This window comes from Convolutriloba macropyga, chromosome 11 (genome assembly GCF_964194025.1).
Source record: "Convolutriloba macropyga chromosome 11, txConMacr16.3, whole genome shotgun sequence".
Lineage (NCBI taxonomy): Eukaryota > Metazoa > Xenacoelomorpha > Acoela > Convolutidae > Convolutriloba > Convolutriloba macropyga.
Window position 1 is genome coordinate 33,803,741 of NC_134478.1, and position 22,802 is coordinate 33,826,542.

Genomic DNA, 22,802 nt, shown 5'->3' on the forward strand with positions numbered 1-22,802 from the left:
GTTCAGGCCCTTGTTATCGCTACGGACTAGCAAACTAACTAGAGGCAAGTTTACTGCCTACAAATCTAAAATATTAAAGAAGGTCAATTTTATGGCCCTTCTGTTTATAAAAAAATTAGAAGTAGATCAGGTCAATTTTCACGCGTTCATCTAGAAGCAAACAATAACAAATTAACTTGGATCTACTCTTCGTCCATCAATTTCCTCTGCAAACACTTCGACGGGTTGTAACAGTGAACACATTTCACTTGACAGCAACTTTCGCATAAGACAATTTCGGATATCTCGTAGAAAATCTCATCGCAAACGCAACATTCAAACCTTCGTTCTTTTTTCACAACCCTCTTACTGTTCTTTATCAAAAAATCCAGATAAGGATACTTCTTCAGAAAGTTTAAGCACCAATCTACACCAGCTGACTCATTTTGAATCCAGGATCTGGGCATCTTCACATTTTGTTCTTTGGCTGTTTTGTAAGCTATTTACCGAACTTCTTGACGCGATTTTGCCTCCCTCGATTTTTGGAAGACTTCCCGCGCCACTGCTGCCTTCAGAACGGGTTTTCGTCCCCTACTAAGAAAAACTTTGTCTCTTTTAATCCGTCTCTGGATTGTAGTGCGCGGTACGGAGAACATTTTAGAAGTTTCCCTTAGCGAGGTGCCAGTTTTTCGTATATAAGTAATCACTGAGGTCATCAAAAACTGGCTAAACTTCTTTTTCCTTTTGCGTACATAGAGCCGGGCCATCTCAATCTGCAGATAAATTATTAGTTTTTCAAATGTTTAGTGAGAAGACTTTTTAACTCTAAAAAACTGATATGTCACGAATTCACCAGACCTGTTAGAAGACTTTTTCTGCTTAAAGTATAGTACTTTTTCAGCTTAAACACGTCTACTTGTGCCAAACAACAGATTCCGAACGTCAAAAGCCCAAAATAAACCGAATTTAGAGAGATAATTGCGAAAAAAGAGGCTATATTTTAGAAGAGTCAGTACACCTAATAAAGCAAACACGGAAACCCACAAAAAAAGATACAATACTATTTTAAAATCAAAATCCATCGTGCCCATAAGTTTTAAGCACGAGTAGACTAACCATCTACTGATTTACATTCCCCAATTTGGCTATATGGAGTCGAGAAAAAGTAAAAAAGGCCACTATTTTTTTCGAAAACCGTCTTTTCTTCAAAAATCCAAACATTTTACAGAAATTTTGAAATTCTGCGGAATTTTTACGTCTTTTGCAGTGCAAATAGTGGGTACAGATGAAAGAACAACATATTTGACCAAAAAAACTAAAATATCTCAGATTCAAGAGCTCTCTAAATTTAGAAGAATTTCGAGAGAAGACTTTTTTGAATCATAGAGAAAGCCTTTCTTTTCTCGGAGCCTTTTCTTCCTGAAGTATGGTACTTTTTCGGCTTAGACACGTCTACTCATGATAAACAACAGGTCCCGAACGTCAAAAGCGCGAAATAAACCCAACTTAGAGAGATATTTGCGAAAAAAGAGGCTATATTTTAGAGGAGTCAATACACCTAATAAAGCTAACATGGAAACCCAGAAAAAAGATATAATACTATTTGAAAATCAATTTCTGCCGTGTCCATAAGTTTTATGAACGAGTAGACAAACCACCTACTGATTTATATTCCACAATTTGGCTATAGGGAGCCGAGAAAAAGAAAAATTGACCCTAATTGTTTTCGAAAACCGACTTTTCTTCAAAAATCCTAACATTTTACAGAAATTTTGCGATTCTGCGGAATTTTTACGTTATTTGCAGTGCAAATAGTGGGTACAGATGAAAGAAGAACATATTTGACCAAAATAGATAAAATATCTCAGATTCAAGAGATCTCTAATTTTAGAAGAATTTCGAGAGAAGACTTTTTTGAATCATAGAGAAAGCCTTTCTTTTCTTTGAGCCTTTTCTGCCTAAAGTATGGTACTTTTTCGGCTTAGACACCTCTACTCATGATAAACAACAGGTTCCGAACGTCGAAAGCCCAAAATAAACCGAACTTAGAGAGATAATTGCGAAAAAAGAGGCTATTATTTTAGAGGAGTCAGTACACCAAATAAAGAGAACACGGAAACCCAGAAAAATGATATAATACTATTTGAAAATCAAGTTCTTCCGTGTCCATAAGTTTTAAGAACGAGTAGACAAACTATCCACGGATTTACATTCCCCAATTTGGCTCTAGGTGGCCGAGAAAAAGTAAAAATGACCACTTATTTTTTCAAAAACAGACTCTTCTTCAAAAATCCTAACATTTTATAGAAATTTTGCAATTCTGCGGAAGTTTTACGTTATTTGCAGTGCAAACAGTGGGTACAGATGAAAGAACAACATATTTGACCAAAATAGATAAAATATCTCAGATTCAAGCGATCTCTAAATTTAGAAGAATTTCGAGAGAAGACTTTTTTGAATCATACAGAAAGCCTTTCTTTTCTTGGAGCTTTTTCTGCCTAAAGTATGGTACTTTTTTGGCTTAGACACGTCTACTTATGATAAACAACAGGTCCCGAACGTCAAAAGCGCAAAAAAAAACCCAACTTAGAGAGATATTTGCGAAAAAAGAGGCTATATTTTAGAGGAGTCAATACACCTAATAAAGCTAACATGGAAACCCAGAAAAAAGATATAATACTATTTGAAAATCAATTTCTGCCGTATCCATAAGTTTTAAGAACGAGTAGACAAACCACCTACTGATTTACATTCCCCAATTTGGCTATAGGGAGTCGAGAAAAAGTAAAAAAGACCACTATTTTTTTCGAAAACCGACTTTTCTTCAAAAATCCTAACATTTTATAGAAATTTTGAAATTCTGTGGAATTTTTGCGTCATTTGCAGTGTAAATAGCGGGTACAGATTAGGGAACAACACATTTGACCAAAAAACAAAAATATCTCAGATTCAAGAGATCTCAAAATTTAGAAGAAATTCGAGAGAAGACTTTTTTGAAACATAGAGAAAGTCTTTCTTTTACTGGAGCCTTTTCTGCTTAAAGTATGGTACTTTTTCACCTTAGAAACGGCTACTAGTGTCAAACAACAGGTTCCGAACGTCAAAAGCCCAAAATAAACCGAACTTAGAGAGATAATTGCCAAAAAAGAGGCTATATTTTAGAAGAGTCAGTACACCTAATAAAGCAAACACGGAAACCCAGAAAAATGATATAATACTATTTGAAAATCAAGTTCTTCCGTGTCCATAAGTTTTAAGAACGAGTAGACAAACTATCCACGGACTTGCATTCCCCAATTTGGCTCTAGGTGGCCGAGAAAAAGTAAAAAGGACCACTTATTTTTTCAAAAACCGACTCTTCTTCAAAAATCCTAACATTTTATAGAAATTTTGAAAATCTGCGGAATTTTTGCGTCATTTGCAGTGCAAATAGCGGGTACAGATGAAGGAACAACATATTTGACCAAAAAAACTAAAATATCTCAGATTCAAGAGATCTCAAAATTTAGAAGAAATTCGAGAGAAGACTTTTTGAAACATACAGAAAGTCTTTCTTTTACTGGAGCCTTTTCTGCTTAAATCATGGTACTTTTTCACCCTAGGAACGTCTACTAGTGTCAAACCACAGGTTCCGAACGTCAAAAGCCCAAAATAAACCGAACTTAGAGAGATAACTGCCAAAAAAGAGGCTATATATTAGAAGAGTCAGTACACCTAATAAAGCAAACACGGAAACCCAGAAAAAAAGATACAATACTATTTTAAAATCAAAATCCATCGTGCCCATAAATTTTAACAACGAGTAGACTAACCATCTACTGATTTACATTTTCCAATTTGGCTATATGGAGTCGAGAAAAAGTAAAAAAGGCCACTTTTTTTTTCGAAAACCGACTTTTCTTCAAAAATCCTAACATTTTATAGAAATTTTGAAATTCTGTGTAATTTTTGCGTCATTTGCAGTGTAAATAGCGGGTACAGATGAAGGAACAACATATTTGACCAAAAAAATATAATATCTCAGATTCAAGAGATCTCAAAGTTTAGAAGAAATTCGAGAGAAGACTTTTTTGAAATATAGAGAAAGCCTTTCTTTTCTTGGAGCCTTTTCTGCCTAAAGTATGGTACTTTTTCGGCTAAGACACGTCTACTCATGATAAACAACAGATCCCGAATGTCAAAAGCGCGAAATAAACCCAACTTAGAGAGATACTTGCGAAAAAAGTGGCTATATTTTAGAGGAGTCAATACACCTAATAAAGCTAAAATGGAAACCCAGAAAAAAGATATAATAAAATTTGAAAATCAATTTCTGCCAAGTCCATAAGTTTTAAGAACGAGTAGACAAAACACCTACTGATTTACATTCCCCAATTTGGCTATATGGAGTCGAGAAAAAGTAAAACAGGCCACTATTTTTTTCGAAAACCGACTTTTCTTCAAAAATCCTAACATTTTCTAGAAATTTTGAAATTCTGTGGAATTTTTGCGTCATTTGCAGTGTAAATAGCGGGTACAGATGAAGGAACAACATATTTGACCAAAAAACTAAAATATCTCAGATTCAAGAGATCTCAAAATTTAGAAGAAATTCGAGAGAAGACTTTTTTGAAATATAGAAAGTCTTTCTTTTACTGGAGCCTTTTCTGCTTAAAGTATGGTACTTTTTCAGCTTAGAAACGTCTAATAGTGCCAAACAACAGGTTCCGAAAGTCAAAAGCCCAAAAAAAAACGAACTTAGAGAGATAATTGCGAAAAAAGAGGCTATATTTTAGAAGATTCAGTACACCTAATAAAGCAAACACCGAAACCCAGAAAAAAAGATACAATGCTATTTTAAAATCAAAATCCATCGTGCCCATAAGTTTTAAGAACAAGTAGACTAACCATCTACTGATTTACATTCCGCCATTTGGCTATAGGGGCCGAGAAAATGTAAAAATGACCACTATTTTTTTTCGAAAACCGACTTTTCTTCAAAAATCCTAACATTTTATAGAAATTTTGCAATTCTGCGGAATTTTTACGTTATTTGCAGTGCAAATAGTGGGTACAGATGAAAGAACAACATATTTAACCAAAATAGATAAAATATCTCAGATTCAAGAGATCTCTAAATTTAGAAGAATTTCGAGAGAAGACTTTTTTTAACCATAAAGAAAGCCTTTCTTTTCTTGGAGCCTTTTCTTCCTAAAGTATGGCACTTTTTCGGCTTAGACACGTCTACTCATGATAAACAACAGGTCCCGAACGTCAAAAGCGCGAAATAAACCCAACTTAGAGAGATATTTGCGAAAAAAGAGGCTATATTTTAGAGGAGTCAGTACACCTAATAAAGCTAACATGGAAACCCAGAAAAAAGATATAATACTATTTGAAAATCAATTTCTGCCGTGTCCATAAGTTTTAAGAACGAGTAGACAAACCACCTACTGATTTACATTCCCCAATTTGGCTATAGGGAGTCGAGAAAAAGTAAAAAAGACCACTATTTTTTTTCGAAAACCGACTTTTCTTCAAAAATCCTAACATTTTATAGAAATTTTGAAATTCTGTGGAATTTTTGCGTCATTTGCAGTGTAAATAGCGGGTACAGATGAAGGAACAACACATTTGACCAAAAAACAAAAATATCTCAGATTCAAGAGATCTCAAAATTTAGAAGAAATTCGAGAGAAGACTTTTTTGAAACATAGAGAAAGTCTTTCTTTTACTGGAGCCTTTTCTGCTTAAAGTATGGTACTTTTTCACCTTAGAAACGTCTACTAGTGCCAAACAACCGGTTCCGAACGTCAAAAGCCCAAAATAAACCGAACTTAGAGAGATAATTGCGAAAAAAAGAGGCTATATTTTAGAGGAGTCAGTACACCAAATAAAGAGAACACGGAAACCCAGAAAAATGATATAATACTATTTGAAAATCAAGTTCTTCCGTGTCCATAAGTTTTAAGAACGAGTAGACAAACCACCTACTGATTTACATTCCCCAATTTGGCTATAGGGAGTCGAGAAAAAGTAAAAAAGACCACTATTTTTTTTCGAAAACCGACTTTTCTTCAAAAATCCTAACATTTTATAGAAATTTTGAAATTCTGTGGAATTTTTGCGTCATTTGCAGTGTAAATAGCGGGTACAGATGAAGGAACAACACATTTGACCAAAAAACAAAAATATCTCAGATTCAAGAGATCTCAAAATTTAGAAGAAATTCGAGAGAAGACTTTTTTGAAACATAGAGAAAGTCTTTCTTTTACTGGAGCCTTTTCTGCTTAAAGTATGGTACTTTTTCACCTTAGAAACGTCTACTAGTGTCAAACAACAGGTTCCGAACGTCAAAAGCCCAAAATAAACCGAACTTAGAGAGATAATTGCCAAAAAAGAGGCTATATTTTAGAAGAGTCAGTACACCTAATAAAGCAAACACGGAAACCCTGAAAAATGATATAATACTATTTGAAAATCAAGTTCTTCCGTGTCCATAAGTTTTAAGAACGAGTAGACAAACTATCCACGGATTTACATTCCCCAATTTGGCTCTAGGTGGCCGAGAAAAAGTAAAAAGGACCACTTATTTTTTCAAAAACCGACTCTTCTTCAAAAATCCTAACATTTTATAGAAATTTTGAAAATCTGCGGAATTTTTGCGTCATTTGCAGTGCAAATAGCGGGTACAGATGAAGGAACAACATATTTGACCAAAAAAACTAAAATATCTCAGATTCAAGAGATCTCAAAATTTAGAAGAAATTTGAGAGAAGACTTTTTGAAACATAGAGAAAGTCTTTCTTTTACTGGAGCCTTTTCTGCTTAAATCATGGTACTTTTTCACCCTAGGAACGTCTACTAGTGTCAAACCACAGATTCCGAACGTCAAAAGCCCAAAATAAACCGAACTTAGAGAGATAACTGCCAAAAAAGAGGCTATATATTAGAAGAGTCAGTACACCTAATAAAGCAAACACGGAAACCCAGAAAAAAAGATACAATACTATTTTAAAATCAAAATCCATCGTGCCCATAAGTTTTAACAACGAGTAGACTAACCATCTACTGATTTACATTTTCCAATTTGGCTATATGGAGTCGAGAAAAAGTAAAAAAGGCCACTATTTTTTTCGAAAACCGACTTTTCTTCAAAAATCCTAACATTTTATAGAAATTTTGAAATTCTGTGTAATTTTTGCGTCATTTGCAGTGTAAATAGCGGGTACAGATGAAGGAACAACATATTTGACCAAAAAATTAAAATATCTCAGATTCAAGAGATCTCAAGATTTAGAAGAAACTCGAGAGAAGACTTTTTTGAAATATAGAGAAAGCCTTTCTTTTCTTGGAGCCTTTTCTGCCTAAAGTATGGTACTTTTTCGGCTAAGACACGTCTACTCATGATAAACAACAGATCCCGAACGTCAAAAGCGCGAAATAAACCCAACTTAGAGAGATACTTGCGAAAAAAGAGGCTATATTTTAGAGGAGTCAATTCACCTAATAAAGCTAACATGGAAACCCAGAAAAAAGATATAATAATATTTGAAAATCAATTTCTGCCAAGTCCATAAGTTTTAAGAACGAGTAGACAAAACACCTACTGATTTACATTCCCCAATTTGGCTATATGGAGTCGAGAAAAAGTAAAACAGGCCACTATTTTTTTCGAAAACCGACTTTTCTTCAAAAATCCTAACATTTTCTAGAAATTTTGAAATTCTGTGGAATTTTTGCGTCATTTGCAGTGTAAATAGCGGGTACAGATGAAGGAACAACATATTTGACCAAAAAACTAAAATATCTCAGATTCAAGAGATCTCAAAATTTAGAAGAAATTCGAGAGAAGACTTTTTTGAAATATAGAAAGTCTTTCTTTTACTGGAGCCTTTTCTGCTTAAAGTATGGTACTTTTTCAGCTTAGAAACGTCTAATAGTGCCAAACAACAGGTTCCGAAAGTCAAAAGCCCAAAAAAAAAACGAACTTAGAGAGATAATTGCGAAAAAGAGGCTATATTTTAGAAGATTCAGTACACCTAATAAAGCAAACACCGAAACCCAGAAAAAAAGATACAATGCTATTTTAAAATCAAAATCCATCGTGCCCATAAGTTTTAAGAACGAGTAGACTAACCATCTACTGATTTACATTCCGCCATTTGGCTATAGGGGCCGAGAAAATGTAAAAATGACCACTATTTTTTTTCGAAAACCGACTTTTCTTCAAAAATCCTAACATTTTATAGAAATTTTGCAATTCTGCGGAATTTTTACGTTATTTGCAGTGCAAATAGTGGGTACAGATGAAAGAACAACATATTTAACCAAAATAGATAAAATATCTCAGATTCAAGAGATCTCTAAATTTAGAAGAATTTCGAGAGAAGACTTTTTTTAACCATAAAGAAAGCCTTTCTTTTCTTGGAGCCTTTTCTTCCTAAAGTATGGCACTTTTTCGGCTTAGACACGTCTACTCATGATAAACAACAGATCCCGAACGTCAAAAGCGCGAAATAAACCCAACTTAGAGAGATATTTGCGAAAAAAAGAGGCTATATTTTAGAGGAGTCAGTACACCAAATAAAGAGAACACGGAAACCCAGAAAAATGATATAATACTATTTGAAAATCAAGTTCTTCCGTGTCCATAAGTTTTAAGAACGAGTAGATAAACTATCCACGGATTTACATTCCCCAATTTGGCTCTAGGTGGCCGAGAAAAAGTAAAAATGACCACTTATTTTTTCAAAAACCGACTCTTCTTCAAAAATCCTAACATTTTATAGAAATTTTGCAATTCTGCGGAATTTTTACGTTATTTGCAATGCAAACAGTGGGTACAGATGAAGAAACAACTTATTTGACCAAAATAGATAAAATATCTCAGATTCAAGCGATCTCTAAATTTAGAAGAATTTCGAGAGAAGACTTTTTTGAATCATACAGAAAGCCTTTCTTTTCTTGGAGCCTTTTCTGCCTAAAGTATGGTACTTTTTCGGCTTAGACACGTCTACTCATGATAAACAACAGATCCCGAACGTCAAAAGCGCGAAATAAACCCAACTTAGAGAGATATTTGCGAAAAAAGAGGCTATATTTTAGAGGAGTCACTACACCTAATAAAGCTAACATGGAAACCCAGAAAAAAACTATAATACTATTTGAAAATCAAGTTCTTCCGTGTCCATAAGTTTTAAGAACGAGTAGACAAACTATCCACGGATTTACATTCCCCAATTTGGCTCTAGGTGGCCGAGAAAAAGTAAAAATGACCACTTATTTTTTCAAAAACCGACTTTTCTTCAAAAATCCTAACATTTTAAAGAAATTTTGCAATTCTGCGGATTTTTTACGTTATTTGCAGTGCAAATAGTGGGTACAGATGAAAGAACAACATATTTGACCAAAATAGATAAAATATCTCAGATTCAAGAGATCTCTAAACTTAGAAGAATATCGAGAGAAGACTTTTTTTAATCATAGAGAAAGCCTTTCTTTTATTGGAGCCTTTTCTGCCTAAAGTATGGTACTTTTTCGGCTTAAACACGTCTACTCATGATAAACAACAGGTCCCGAACGTCAAAAGCGCGAAATAAACCCAACTTAGAGAGATATTTGCGAAAAAAGAGGCTATATTTTAGAGGAGTCACTACACCTAATAAAGCTAACATGGAAACCCAGAAAAAAACTATAATACTATTTGAAAATCAATTTCTGCCGTGTCCATAAGTTTTAAGAACGAGTAGACAAATCACCTACTGATTTACATTCCCCAATATGGCTATAGGGAGTCGAGAAGAAGTAAAAAAGACCACTATTTTTTTCGAAAACCGACTTTTCTTCAAAAATCCTTACATTTTAAAGAAATTTTAAAATTCTGCGGAATTTTTACGTTATTTGCAGTGCAAATAGTGGGTACAGATGAAAGAACAACATATTTGACCAAAATAGATAAAATATCTCAGATTCAAGAGATCTCTAAATTTAGAAGAATTTCGAGAGAAGACTTTTTTTAATCATAGAGAAAGCCTTTCTTTTATTGGAGCCTTTTCTGCCTAAAGTATGGTACTTTTTCGGCTTAGACACGTTCACTCATGATAAACAACAGGTCCCGTACGTCAAAAGCGCGAAATAAACCCAACTTAGAGAGATATTTGCGTAAAAAGAGGCTATATTTTAGAGGAGTCAATACACCTAATAAAGCTAACATGGAAACCCAGAAAAAAGATATAATACTATTTGAAAATCAATTTCTGCGGTGTCCATAAGTTTTAAGAACGAGTAGACAAACCACCTACTGATTTACATTCCCCAATTTGGCTATAGGGAGTCGAGAAAAAGTAAAAAAGACCACAATTTTTTTCGAAAACCGACTTTTCTTCAAATATCCTAACATTTTATAGAAATTTTGCAATTCTGCGGAATTTTTACGTTATTTGCAGTGCAAATAGTGGGTACAGATGAAAGAACAACATATTTGACCAAAATAGATAAAATATCTCAGATTCAAGAGATCTCTAAATTTAGAAGAATTTCGAGAGAAGACTTTTTTTAATCATAGAGAAAGCCTTTCTTTTATTGGAGCCTTTTCTGCCTAAAGTATGGTACTTTTTCGGCTTAGACACGTCTTCTCATGATAATTAACAGGTCCCGAACGTCAAAAGCGCGAAATAAACCCAACTTAGAGAGATATTTGCGAAAAAAGGCTATATTTTAGAGGAGTCAATACATCTAATAAAGCTAACATGGAAACCCAGAAAAAAGATAAAATACTATTTGAGAATCAATTTCTGCCGTGTCCATAAGTTTTAAGAACGAGTAGACAAACCACCTACTGATTTACATTCCCCAATTTGGCTATAGGGAGTCGAGAAAAAGTAAAAAAGACCACGATTTTTTTCGAAAACCGACTTTTCTTCAAAAATCCTAACATTTTATAGAAATTTTGCAATTCTGCGGAATTTTTACGTTATTTGCAGTGCAAATAGTGGGTACAGATGAAAGAACAACATATTTGACCAAAATAGATAAAATATCTCAGATTCAAGAGATCTCTAAACTTAGAAGGATTTCGAGAGAAGACTTTTTTTAATCATAGAGAAAGCCTTTCTTTTATTGGAGCCTTTTCTGCCTAAAGTATGGTACTTTTTCGGCTTAGACACGTCTACTCATGATAAACAACATGTCCCGAACGTCAAAAGCGCGAAATAAACCCAACTTAGAGAGATATTTGCGTAAAAAGAGGCTATATTTTAGAGGAGTCAATACACCTAATAAAGCTAACATGGAAACCCAGAAAAAAGATATAATACTATTTGAAAATCAATTTCTGCCGTGTCCATAAGTTTTAAGAACGAGTAGACAAACCACCTACTGATTTACATTCCCCAATTTGGCTATAGGGAGTAGAGAAGAAGTAAAAAAGACCACGATTTTTTTCGAAAACCGACTTTTCTTCAAAAATCCTAACATTTTATAGAAATTTTGCAATTCTGCGGAATTTTTACGTTATTTGCAGTGCAAATAGTGGGTACAGATGAAAGAACAACATATTTAACCAAAATAGATAAAATATCTCAGATTCAAGAGATCTCTAAATTTAGAAGAATTTCGAGAGAAGACTTTTTTTAACCATAAAGAAAGCCTTTCTTTTCTTGGAGCCTTTTCTTCCTAAAGTATGGCACTTTTTCGGCTTAGACACGTCTACTCATGATAAACAACAGGTCCCGAACGTCAAAAGCGCGAAATAAACCCAACTTAGAGAGATATTTGCGAAAAAAGAGGCTATATTTTAGAGGAGTCAGTACACCTAATAAAGCAAAAAAGGAAACCCAGAAAAAAGATACAATACTACTTTAAAATCAAAATCCGTCGTGCCCATAAGATTAAAGAACGAGTAGACCAACCATCTACTGATTTACATTCCACAATTTGGCTATAGGGAGCCGAGAAAAAGTAAAAATGACCACAATTTTTTTCGAAAACTGACTTTTCTTCAAAAATCCTAACTTTTTACAGAAATTTTGAAATTCTGCGGAATTTTTACGTCATTTGCAGTGCAAATAGTGGGTACAGATGAAAGAACAACATATTTGACCAAAACAACTAAAATATCTCAGATTCAAGAGATCTCTAAATTTAGAAGAATTTCGAGAGATGACTTTTTTGAATCATAGAGAAAGCCTTTCTTTTCTTGGAGCCTTTTCTGCCTAAAGTATGGTACTTTTTCGGCTTACACACGTCTACTCATGATAAACAACAGGTCCCGAACGTCAAAAGCGCGAAATAAACCGAACTTAGAGAGATATTTGCGAAAAAAGAGGCTATATTTTAGAGGAGTCAATACACCTAATAAAGCTAACATGGAAACCCAGAAAAAAGATATAATACTATTTGAAAATCAATTTCTGCCGTGTCCATAAGTTTTAAGAACGAGTAGACAAACCACCTACTGATTTACATTCCCCAATTTGGCTATAGGGAGTCGAGAAAAAGTAAAAAAGACCACTGTTTTTTTTCGAAAACCGACTTTTCTTCAAAAGTCCTAATATTTTATAGAAATTTTGCAATTCTGCGGAATTTTTACGTTATTTGCAGTGCAAATAGTGGGTACAGATGAAAGAACAACATATTTGACCAAAATAGATAAAATATCTCAGATTCAAGAGATCTCTAAATTTAGAAGAATTTCGAGAGAAGACTTTTTTGAATCATAGAGAAAGCCTTTCTTTTCTTGGAGCCTTTTCTTCCTGAAGTATGGTACTTTTTCGGCTTAGACACGTCTACTCATGATAAACAACAGGTCCCGAACGTCAAAAGCGCGAAATAAACCCAACTTAGAGAGATATTTGCGAAAAAAGAGGCTATATTTTAGAGGAGTCAATACACCTAATAAAGCTAACATGGAAACCCAGAAAAAAGATATAATACTATTTGAAAATCAATTTCTGCCGTGTCCATAAGTTTTAAGAACGAGTAGACAAACCACCTACTGATTTACATTCCCCAATTTGGCTATAGGGAGTCGAGAAAAAGTAAAAAAGACCACTATTTTTTTTCGAAAACCGACTTTTCTTCAAAAGTCCTAACATTTTATAGAAATTTTGCAATTCTGCGGAATTTTTACGTTATTTGCAGTGCAAATAGTGGGTACAGATGAAAGAACAACATATTTGACCAAAATAGATAAAATATCTCAGATTCAAGAGATCTCTAAATTTAGAAGAATTTCGAGAGAAGACTTTTTTGAATCATAGAGAAAGCCTTTCTTTTCTTGGAGCCTTTTCTGCCTAAAGTATGGTACTTTTTCGGCTTAGACACGTCTACTCATGATAAACAACAGGTCCCGAACGTCAAAAGCGCGAAATAAACCCAACTTAGAGAGATATTTGCGAAAAAAGAGGCTATATTTTAGAGGAGTCAATACACCTAATAAAGCTAACATGGAAACCCAGAAAAAAGATATAATACTATTTGAAAATCAATTTCTGCCGTGTCCATAAGTTTTAAGAACGAGTAGACAAACCACCTACTGATTTACATTCCCCAATTTGGCTATAGGGAGTCGAGAAAAAGTAAAAAAGACCACTATTTTTTTTTCGAAAACCGACTTTTCTTCAAAAGTCCTAACATTTTATAGAAATTTTGCAATTCTGCGGAATTTTTACGTTATTTGCAGTGCAAATAGTGGGCACAGATGAAGGAACAACATATTTGACCAAAATAGATAAAATATCTCAGATTCAAGAGATCTCTAAATTTAGAAGAATTTCGAGAGAAGACTTTTTTGAATCATAGAGAAAGCCTTTCTTTTCTTGGAGCCTTTTCTGCCTAAAGTATGGTATTTTTCGGCTTAGACACGTCTGCTCATGATAAACAACAGGTCCCGAACGTCAAAAGCGCGAAAAAAACCCAACTTAGAGAGATATTTGCGAAAAAAGAGGCTATATTTTAGAGGAGTCAGTACACCTAATAAAGCAAAAAAGGAAACCCAGAAAAAAGATACAATACTACTTTAAAATCAAAATCCGTCGTGCCCATAAGATTAAAGAACGAGTAGACCAACCATCTACTGATTTACATTCCCCAATTTGGCTATAGGGAGTCGAGAAAAAGTAAAAAAGTCCACTATTTTTTTTCGAAAACCGACTTTTCTTCAAAAGTCCTAACATTTTATAGAAATTTTGCAATTCTGCGGAATTTTTACGTTATTTGCAGTGCAAATAGTGGGTACAGATGAACGAACAACATATTTGACCAAAATAGATAAAATATCTTAGATTCAAGAGATCTCTAAATTTAGAAGAATTTCGAGAGAAGACTTTTTTGAATCATAGAGAAAGCCTTTCTTTTCTTGGAGCCTTTTCTGCCTAAAGTATGGTACTTTTTCGGCTTAGTCACGTCTACTCATGATAAACAACAGGTCCCGAACGTCAAAAGCGCGAAATAAACCCAACTTAGAGAGATATTTGCGAAAAAAGAGGCTATATTTTAGAGGAGTCAGTACACCTAATAAAGCTAACATGGAAACCCAGAAAAAAGATATAATACTATTTGAAAATCAATTTCTGCCGTGTCCATAAGTTTTAAGAACGAGTAGACAAACCACCTACTGATTTACATTCCCCAATTTGGCTATTGGGAGTCGAGAAAAAGTAAAAAAGACCACGATTTTTTTCGAAAACCGACTTTTCTTCAAAAATCCTAACATTTTATAGAAATTTTGCAATTCTGCGGAATTTTTACGTTATTTGCAGTGCAAATAGTGGGTACAGATGAAAGAACAACATATTTGACCAAAATAGATAAAATATCTCAGATTCAAGAGATCTCTATATTTAGAAGAATTTCGAGAGAAGACTTTTTTGAATCATAGAGAAAGCCTTTCTTTTCTTGGAGTCTTTTCTGCCTAAAGTATGGTACTTTTTGGCTTAGACACGTCTACTCATGATAAACAACAGGTCCCGAACGTCAAAAGCGCGAAATAAACCCAACTTAGAGAGATATTTGCGAAAAAAGAGGCTATATTTTAGAGGAGTCAGTACACCTAATAAAGCAAAAAAGGAAACCCAGAAAAAAGATACAATACTACTTTAAAATCGAAATCCGTCGTGCCCATAAGATTAATGAACGAGTAGACCAACCATCTACTGATTTACATTCCACAATTTGGCTATAGGGAGCCGAGAAAAAGTAAAAATGACCACAATTTTTTTCGAAAACTGACTTTTCTTCAAAAATCCTATCATTTTACAGAAATTTTGAAATTCTGCGGAATTTTTACGTCATTTGCAGTGCAAATAGTGGGTACAGATGAAAGAACAACATATTTGAACAAAAAAACTAAAATATCTCAGATTCAAGAGATCTCTAAATTTAGAAGAGTTTCGAGAGAAGACTTTTTTGAATCATAGAGAAAGCCTTTCTTTTCTTGGAGCCTTTTCTGCCTAAAGTATGGTACTTTTTCGGCTTAGACACGTCTACTCATGATAAACAACAGGTCCCGAACGTCAAAAGCGCGAAATAAACCCAACTTAGAGAGATATTTGCGAAAAAAGAGGCTATATTTTAGAGGAGTCAATACACCTAATAAAGCTAACATGGAAACCAAGAAAAAAGATATAATATTATTTGAAAATCAATTTCTGCCGTGTCCATAAGTTTTAAGAACGAGTAGACAAACCACCTACTGATTTATATTCCACAATTTGGCTATAGGGAGCCGAGAAAAAGAAAAAAATGACCCTAATTGTTTTCGAAAACCGACTTTTCTTCAAAAATCCTAACATTTTACAGAAATTTTGCAATTCTGCGGAATTTTTACGTTATTTGCAGTGCAAATAGTGGGTAGAGATGAAGGAACAACATATTTGACCAAAATAGATAAAATATCTCAGATTCAAGAGATCTCTAAATTTAGAAGAATTACGAGAGAAGACTTTTTTGAATCATAGAGAAAGCCTTTCTTTTCTTGGAGCCTTTTCTTCCTGAAGTATGGTACTTTTTCGGCTTAGACACGTCTACACATGATAAACAACAGGTCCCGAACGTCAAAAGCGCGAAATAAACCGAACTTAGAGAGATATTTGCGAAAAAAGAGGCTATATTTTAGAGGAGTCAGTACACATAATAAAGCTCACCTGGAAACCAAGAAAAAGAGATACAATACTATTTTAAAATCAACAAACAGTAGACATGATTTTCAATAACTGGTACCTAGCATTTGAGTCACTTTTGTGGCCTCAATTGCAAAGCACAAGTTATATGAAAATTTTTCAGATTACATTCTGCTGATATACGATTATTGCGTTTTCATGCGTTTTTACAAGAAGTTGAATTTGCAAGACAGCAGAGAAAACAGGGGGAAACTGAGTCACTATTGTGGCCTCAGTATATTATTTATTAAATCTAGAAGAAAACTAGAAGTAGTACATATCAAACACAAAATCATGAACAGTACACAAAAGTTCAGCATATTTTTTTGGGGTCAGATGCACCTGGTCTTTCAAGAACTCATATTCGATATCATGAGAAACGAAATAATTCTTGCGCTGCTCACGCAACTTTTTGTTGAGCAGACCAATAGCTTCTTCATGCACTCGAGAATTATTTCTGCTTACAGTTTGAATGATGTAGGCTTCTTTTCCTACGACTCGACAAAATTTCATAATTTCCATGATGGATTGTGCCGTACGGCCTATTGGTAACTGGTCTGGCACTACCCGACGAGGATTTTGGCTCACGTCATTGCCTCCCAGCTGGATCATTATAACATTTGCAGGTGATCTCTCGATGACATCCCGGAAATGACGCACCCAGTCGTGCGCCTGAGCGCCACCAATACCGTGGAACGAAAAGTTGGGTTCAAGATTCTCCTTCCCCATACGCACAACATGCGAATCCCCAACAACTAGAACGCCATTATTGCGTTTCTTCGGGCCATTTAGCTTGAAGCTAATGGGGGCAGGTCTTTCAGTAAACATGGACATGATCTGTAATAGAGGTTGGAATTTCGAGAACTCTTTTTTGACTCGTAGAGAAAGCATTTCTGTTACTACAAGTTACTATACCTAAATTAGTTTTTATTCAAATTAGTCATGTCTATTAGTAAAAACTAACAGGTTCGGAGCGTCACAAATTTGAAAACCGACAAAGCAATTCGAATTTAATCACTGGCGCAAAGCATTTGAGTCACTTTTGTGGCCTCAATTGCAAAACACAAGTGATAATAGTCTTGAAATTTGCTTTCTGATTTTAATATACAATTAATATAAGCGTTGCTCAGGCATTTTTAACATGACAAAGCTAAAAACAAAGACAAAGCTAAAGACAGCAGAGAAAACTGAGTCACTATTGTGGCCTCAGTACGATTGATTTTCAAATCTGAAATCAAACTAGAAATAAAACCTGTCAAAAAAACAAGTTTTCTTTCTGATTTTTGTACACTCTCAACTATCAGTACACAATGCATCTCAAAATACTATTCAAACATATTTTAACCGCTCTAAACATTATAAATGAATGTATACAATGTTATATATATATATATATATATATATATAAAATTCAACATTAATTAACCCCTAGAGAGTAGTTCCCCTGATACCCGGTGCTGGGTGGTCCCACTTTGACCCGTGGTGGGTGGTCCCAGTTCACACTTGGTGGCGTCCCCTGATACCCGGGGATGGGTGCACCCAGTTTTACCGCTGGCTCGGTTCCCATTGATCATATGGGAAAAACTTCAAATAAATAGCAAACTTCCGTATGAGATATCAACTTTTGTTCAAGGCAAGCAATAGCAAAAACTCGAAACGAAACGCAACGACCGGACCACATCCCCAGCATGAGGTGCACAAACAATACCAAAGCGGGGGGGTGCCAGAGGCGTCAACTACGGGGCAGGGGGGGTGTGCACCTCATGGGGCGAAACGCCCTCACCTTAGTATAGTAGTAATATATAATAAGTATTGTCACGAAGGAAACCGAGTTCACCGTGAGTTAGGTGAACTAACTGTACACGAAATCTGTGTACAAGCTATTCATGCCCTATATTAACAGGCTACCACGAGTAAAAAATAATAGTATTAAAGGAAACAAAATATAGCCATTCACGGCATTCATCTGCAGAGTCAAAATTGAACCGCTAGATCTCGGAAAACTGTATACAAAATATATATGGGGAGATTCCCCATTACAAATGGAGTTCAACGAGCCTATTCGTGCACTCAAAGTCATTAATTTCAACATTTCACATGTAGAAACGTGAAACGTACCAGTCACTAAATGGTCAAAATGACCGTATGTGTCGAGGCCAATTTCTCAAAAACGGCTGAAAGAAACAAAACGCCATTTACAGGGCCTCAAGTACTGCTCAATCTGAGTTCAAATCAAAAGACAGATCAAAAATCGGTTCACTCTACGAGGAGATATTTCAGCATAAAGGTACCGTACCAAATGACCAAAATGACCAATTTTGGGGTCCTGTTTCTGTACTATAACATAACCACTCATTATAACCACCTGTAAAATATATATGGGGAGACTCCACACTAACAGGGGAATCTATCACACTAAATTTCACCGTGGATTGAACCCACAACAAGGTTCAATATGGTACTTCAGGTGGTGTTTCTCTCCACAGGAGGTCAAACTGAGGCCAATTTTCCTGTCCAATTTCTCGGAAACGGCAGAACAAAAACAAACGCCCTTAGTACCGTTTGTAGCACTGCTTGAGATACGCATCATATTAAAAAATGAGCCCAATCGGTGCATTCTTCGAGGAGTTATAGCAAAATTAAGGTACCGTACCAACTGGCCCCAGAGGAGGGATACGCTATGTTCAGAGCTAAAATTGACCTTCTGAACTACATAAAATGGGGTGTAAAATATATATGGCAACAATCAGCATTATCAAACGAGTCTAACGAACTAATTATCGAGTCTAAATGAGCTAGTTTTAGTGGTCTAACATGTAGGTACAGCAAAAGTACCGGACACGAATAGGCCAAAATGGAGGTATGTGTCCTGGCCAATTTCTCGAAAACGGCTGAAAGAAACAAAACGCTATTTGCAGGGATTCAAGTACGGCTCAAGTTGAGTTAAAATCAACAAACAGATCAAAAATCGGTTCACTCTACGAGGAGATATTCCAACATAAACGTGCCGTACCAAATGAGCAAATAGGACAGGTACTGCCCATGTAACGCTAAAATTGACCATCTGGACTACATAAAACTGCATACAAAATATATATGGCGAGAATACCCACTAACTGGGGATTCTAAAACACTAAGATTTGTAACATAGTTCAAAGTTTCAAGGTACGTGTCAATGGTGTCAACGGGGTGTCAACCGCTTCTGGGGCTAAAATCAAGGGCAAGATTACTGGCCAATTTCTCTAAAACGGCTGAACCAAAATAAACGTACAGTACAGTTTGTAGCACTGCTTGAGATACGCATCATATTAAAAAATGAACCCAATCGGTACACTCTTCGAGGAGTTATAGCAATTATAAGGTACCGTACCAAATGACCAAAAAGCGAGGTGACCTGACTGCAGAGCTAAAATTGAACACCTAAACCTCTGAAAACGCTATACGAAGTATACATATTCGGAATCTACATTAGACGGGCTGTTCAGAACACTAATTTTGTCACCCGAAGTGGCAAAGTTCAAAGGTTCAAAAGTGGTGCCGGATGGTGTCAACCGCTTCTGGGGCTAAAACTGAGGTCAAGTTTACTGGACAATTTCTCTAAAACGGCGGAACAAAAATGAACCCCCTTAGTACAGTTGGTAGCACTGCTTGAGATACGCATCATATTAAAAAATGAGCCCAATCGCTACATTCCTCGAGGAGTTATAGCAATTATAAAGTACGGTACCAAATCACCAAAAAAGCATTGTGACCTAGCTTCAGAGCCAAATTTGACCATCTCAATTCCGTAAAACGCTATGGGAAATATATATGGGCATACTCCCCACTAACTGAGGATTCTAAAACACTAACACTTGTTGGGTAAATCGCGCGTTTTGTTGTACCGAAATTTGGGTCACCCAGAATAGCCCGAAAATTCGGCCTATTTCAACTTTGAACATTAATAACTTTTTGATTAGGCCGATTTGGGAAACCAACCAAATACTGCAAGCAAGAGGGGTTCAGTGCTAACAAAATGCGACTACTCCCGTTTAATTTGGTCCAGTACTTTAGGAGATATTAACAAAATACTGTTCTGTACCCCATTTTATGGGCTAAAATCGAAGCCCAAGATCTCCGGATCCGACGTAAAACAACGTGAAACAGCGTTCCCGGCGTATTTGTGGGTGTAATTCTGGTCCACTTCCACGTTCTAGGTCACGGCAAACCTTCATGGTGAGGTGGGAAAAAATTTCCCACCTCACCATGAAGGTTATGATGTTTTGTGTGTTTTGACATAAAACAACATCCACAGAAATTTGATGAAATCGTGAAAAAAGAAAAATAGTTGAATTAATCCCATTGTTTGACATATTTAGCTTCAACAACCTAAATAGTGTCTAGAAAACCTAAAACGCACGCCGAAAGACTTGTTCAATTGCGCAAAACACCAATCAGCCATAAAGTTTGAGAAGAGATTCGTTTATCCGCTTTCATCATTGAATAACAGTTCTAAAGAAAATTTCCAGGACAGTGATCAGTCATTCAAGTGAATAACGTCTAAATAGCAACAGATTTGGCCAATAATCACTCGTTTGGGTCAAAAATTGAATGAGAAATTTGAAAATAACCAAAAATGACCCAAATTGACCAAAAATTGCAAATTTTCTCAAAGTTTGGAAATTAATAACCTTTTGCGGTTAATGATTCAGAAAGACAACCGAATACAGCAATCAAGAATAGTTCAGTAGCAACAAAACGCGCCCATGCCCGTTTTTTTTTGGTACTTTAGTTTTTGAGAAATCAGCAAAGCACTTAAATGAACCCAATTTTTTCGTTATAAGCTAAACCCGAGTTCTTGATGAAAACGCGCAAAATGGCTTGAAACATCACTTGCCGAGTGTTTCTGGACGCATCAAATAGGTTCATGGCCTTCAAACACGACCAAATAACGCAATATGCATGGATATTAAACCAGTACATTGAAGAAACTGTCACCTTTGCATCACAACTTGTTCAATTACGAAAAATTGCAATTTTGAGCTCTAATAACTTTTTTGCAAGGCAAATCAGATTATCAACTGCAAATGGAAATCACGACTGGGTTAGTCGCAACAAAACGCGCCTATAAGCGTTCAAGTCCCTAAAGTAATGTTTGAGTAATCAGCAAAGAACCGAAACTTATCCAAAGTTTATTGGTTTGACTGAAGTCAGAGTTGTCGTAAAAACAAGCAAAACGGTTTCAAAAAGCACTTCCAAGACGTTTTCCACCACCTACTTGATCCACTGACTATTGTTAGACACCAAAAATTTCTGTCAGGAAAGGGGAAAATATCAGCCTCCTCATAAAGGCCGGTGTCTTTTGTGTATTTTTGATTAAAAAAAAGTCAGCAGCTCAAAAGAGTCCGAAAACTCATTTAGATGATTGACTATGAAACTGATCTAAAACTATTCTACAATAGTCCATTCACTGCTTATAATCAGCTTGCCTGACAACCTACAGTCAACACATAGTGATAAAAACAGTTTTTGAGAGAGGATTTTTTAATTGGCCAACTTTCTGTGACTTATTGTGTTTGCTGTACAACTATGCCCTGAAAAAGGGTTAAGAGATTACTGATACAGCAGTGGAAATTCAGTATAGATTTGAACTAAAGAATAAATCGTTGTAAGTTGTCTTAAAGCACCAATTGCTGAGGTGAATTTTTCGGCTTTTCATTCTGGATTGTAGTTCATAATGTTTTAGCAGGTTCTCCGTAAAAATTCTAACAAAAACTTGTCAAAAACACATATTAATCAATTCATCAGTACGTTTGAGTACTTGCACTTAAAAAAAGCAAGTCGAAACGCTAGAAGAACTTTTTTGCTCTTTTGCGGTTAGGAAACTCAAGAATAAATACTTTAGACAAAACAGAACGAAGTGATTTCTCTTCATCAAATAAAAACATCAGGTCTTGGCTCTGGTCAGAGTTATTCATTAATATAAAGCTCAAAAGCCATAAACTGTTAATATTCAGATTGACTGACAATTTACAGTCAACGCATAAGGCTAAAGACAGTTTTTATGAGAGGATCTTTTAGGTGGCCCACTTTACCCCATTTTTCGCGATTCATTGTTTTTCCCTACAACTATGCCTTGAAAAAGGGTTAAAAGATGACCAAATCAACGACCGAATTTCCATATGGATCACAGCTAAAGAGTTGGCCGTTATAGGTCATCTTAGAGCATCAGTTGCTGATGTGGCTATTTCGTCTTTTTAGTCTGGATTGTAGTTTAATATGTTTTAGCAGGTTCTCCATAAAAACTCTATTAAAAAATTGTCAAAAAAAGATTTTATTCAATTCATCCGTACGTTTGCGTAACTTCCCTTAGGAACAGCAAATCACAGCGCTAGAAAAACTTTTTCCTTGCTTTTGCAGTTATGAAACCCAAGAAAAGATACTATAGACAAAACAGAACGAATTGATTACTCTTTATCAAAAAAAAAACTTCAAGTCGTGGCTCCGGTCAAAGTTATTCATAAACATAAGGCTAAAAGGCCATTAACTGGTAATATTCAGCTTGACTGACAAACTACATTGAACACATAAGGATAAAAACAGTTTTTTTAAGAGGTTCTTTTAGGTGGCCCACTTTAACCCACTTTTTGCGATTCATTGTGTTTTCTCTACAACTATTCCTTGAAAAAGTGTTAAAAGATCACC

At 35.3% G+C, this 22,802-nt stretch overlaps 6 protein-coding genes across 6 annotated transcripts in view; 3 read left to right on the forward strand and 3 right to left on the reverse strand.

The window, feature by feature from the left end:
* The window catches only part of LOC142349906 (uncharacterized), a 419,533-nt gene that overhangs the window by 155,750 nt on the left and 240,981 nt on the right, over positions 1-22,802 (reverse strand). The window lies entirely within an intron of this gene.
* Positions 1-22,802, reverse strand: part of LOC142349904 (uncharacterized) — a 412,979-nt gene that overhangs the window by 148,071 nt on the left and 242,106 nt on the right. The gene's annotated exons all lie outside the window — the stretch shown is intronic.
* LOC142349900 (endoplasmic reticulum-Golgi intermediate compartment protein 3-like) overlaps positions 1-22,802 on the reverse strand; it is a 393,083-nt gene that overhangs the window by 128,178 nt on the left and 242,103 nt on the right. The window lies entirely within an intron of this gene.
* Positions 1-22,802, forward strand: part of LOC142349905 (ER membrane protein complex subunit 8/9 homolog) — a 181,194-nt gene that overhangs the window by 42,208 nt on the left and 116,184 nt on the right. The window lies entirely within an intron of this gene.
* Positions 1-22,802, forward strand: part of LOC142349901 (endoplasmic reticulum-Golgi intermediate compartment protein 3-like) — a 448,624-nt gene that overhangs the window by 42,187 nt on the left and 383,635 nt on the right. The window lies entirely within an intron of this gene.
* The window catches only part of LOC142349903 (uncharacterized), a 471,688-nt gene that overhangs the window by 42,179 nt on the left and 406,707 nt on the right, over positions 1-22,802 (forward strand). The window lies entirely within an intron of this gene.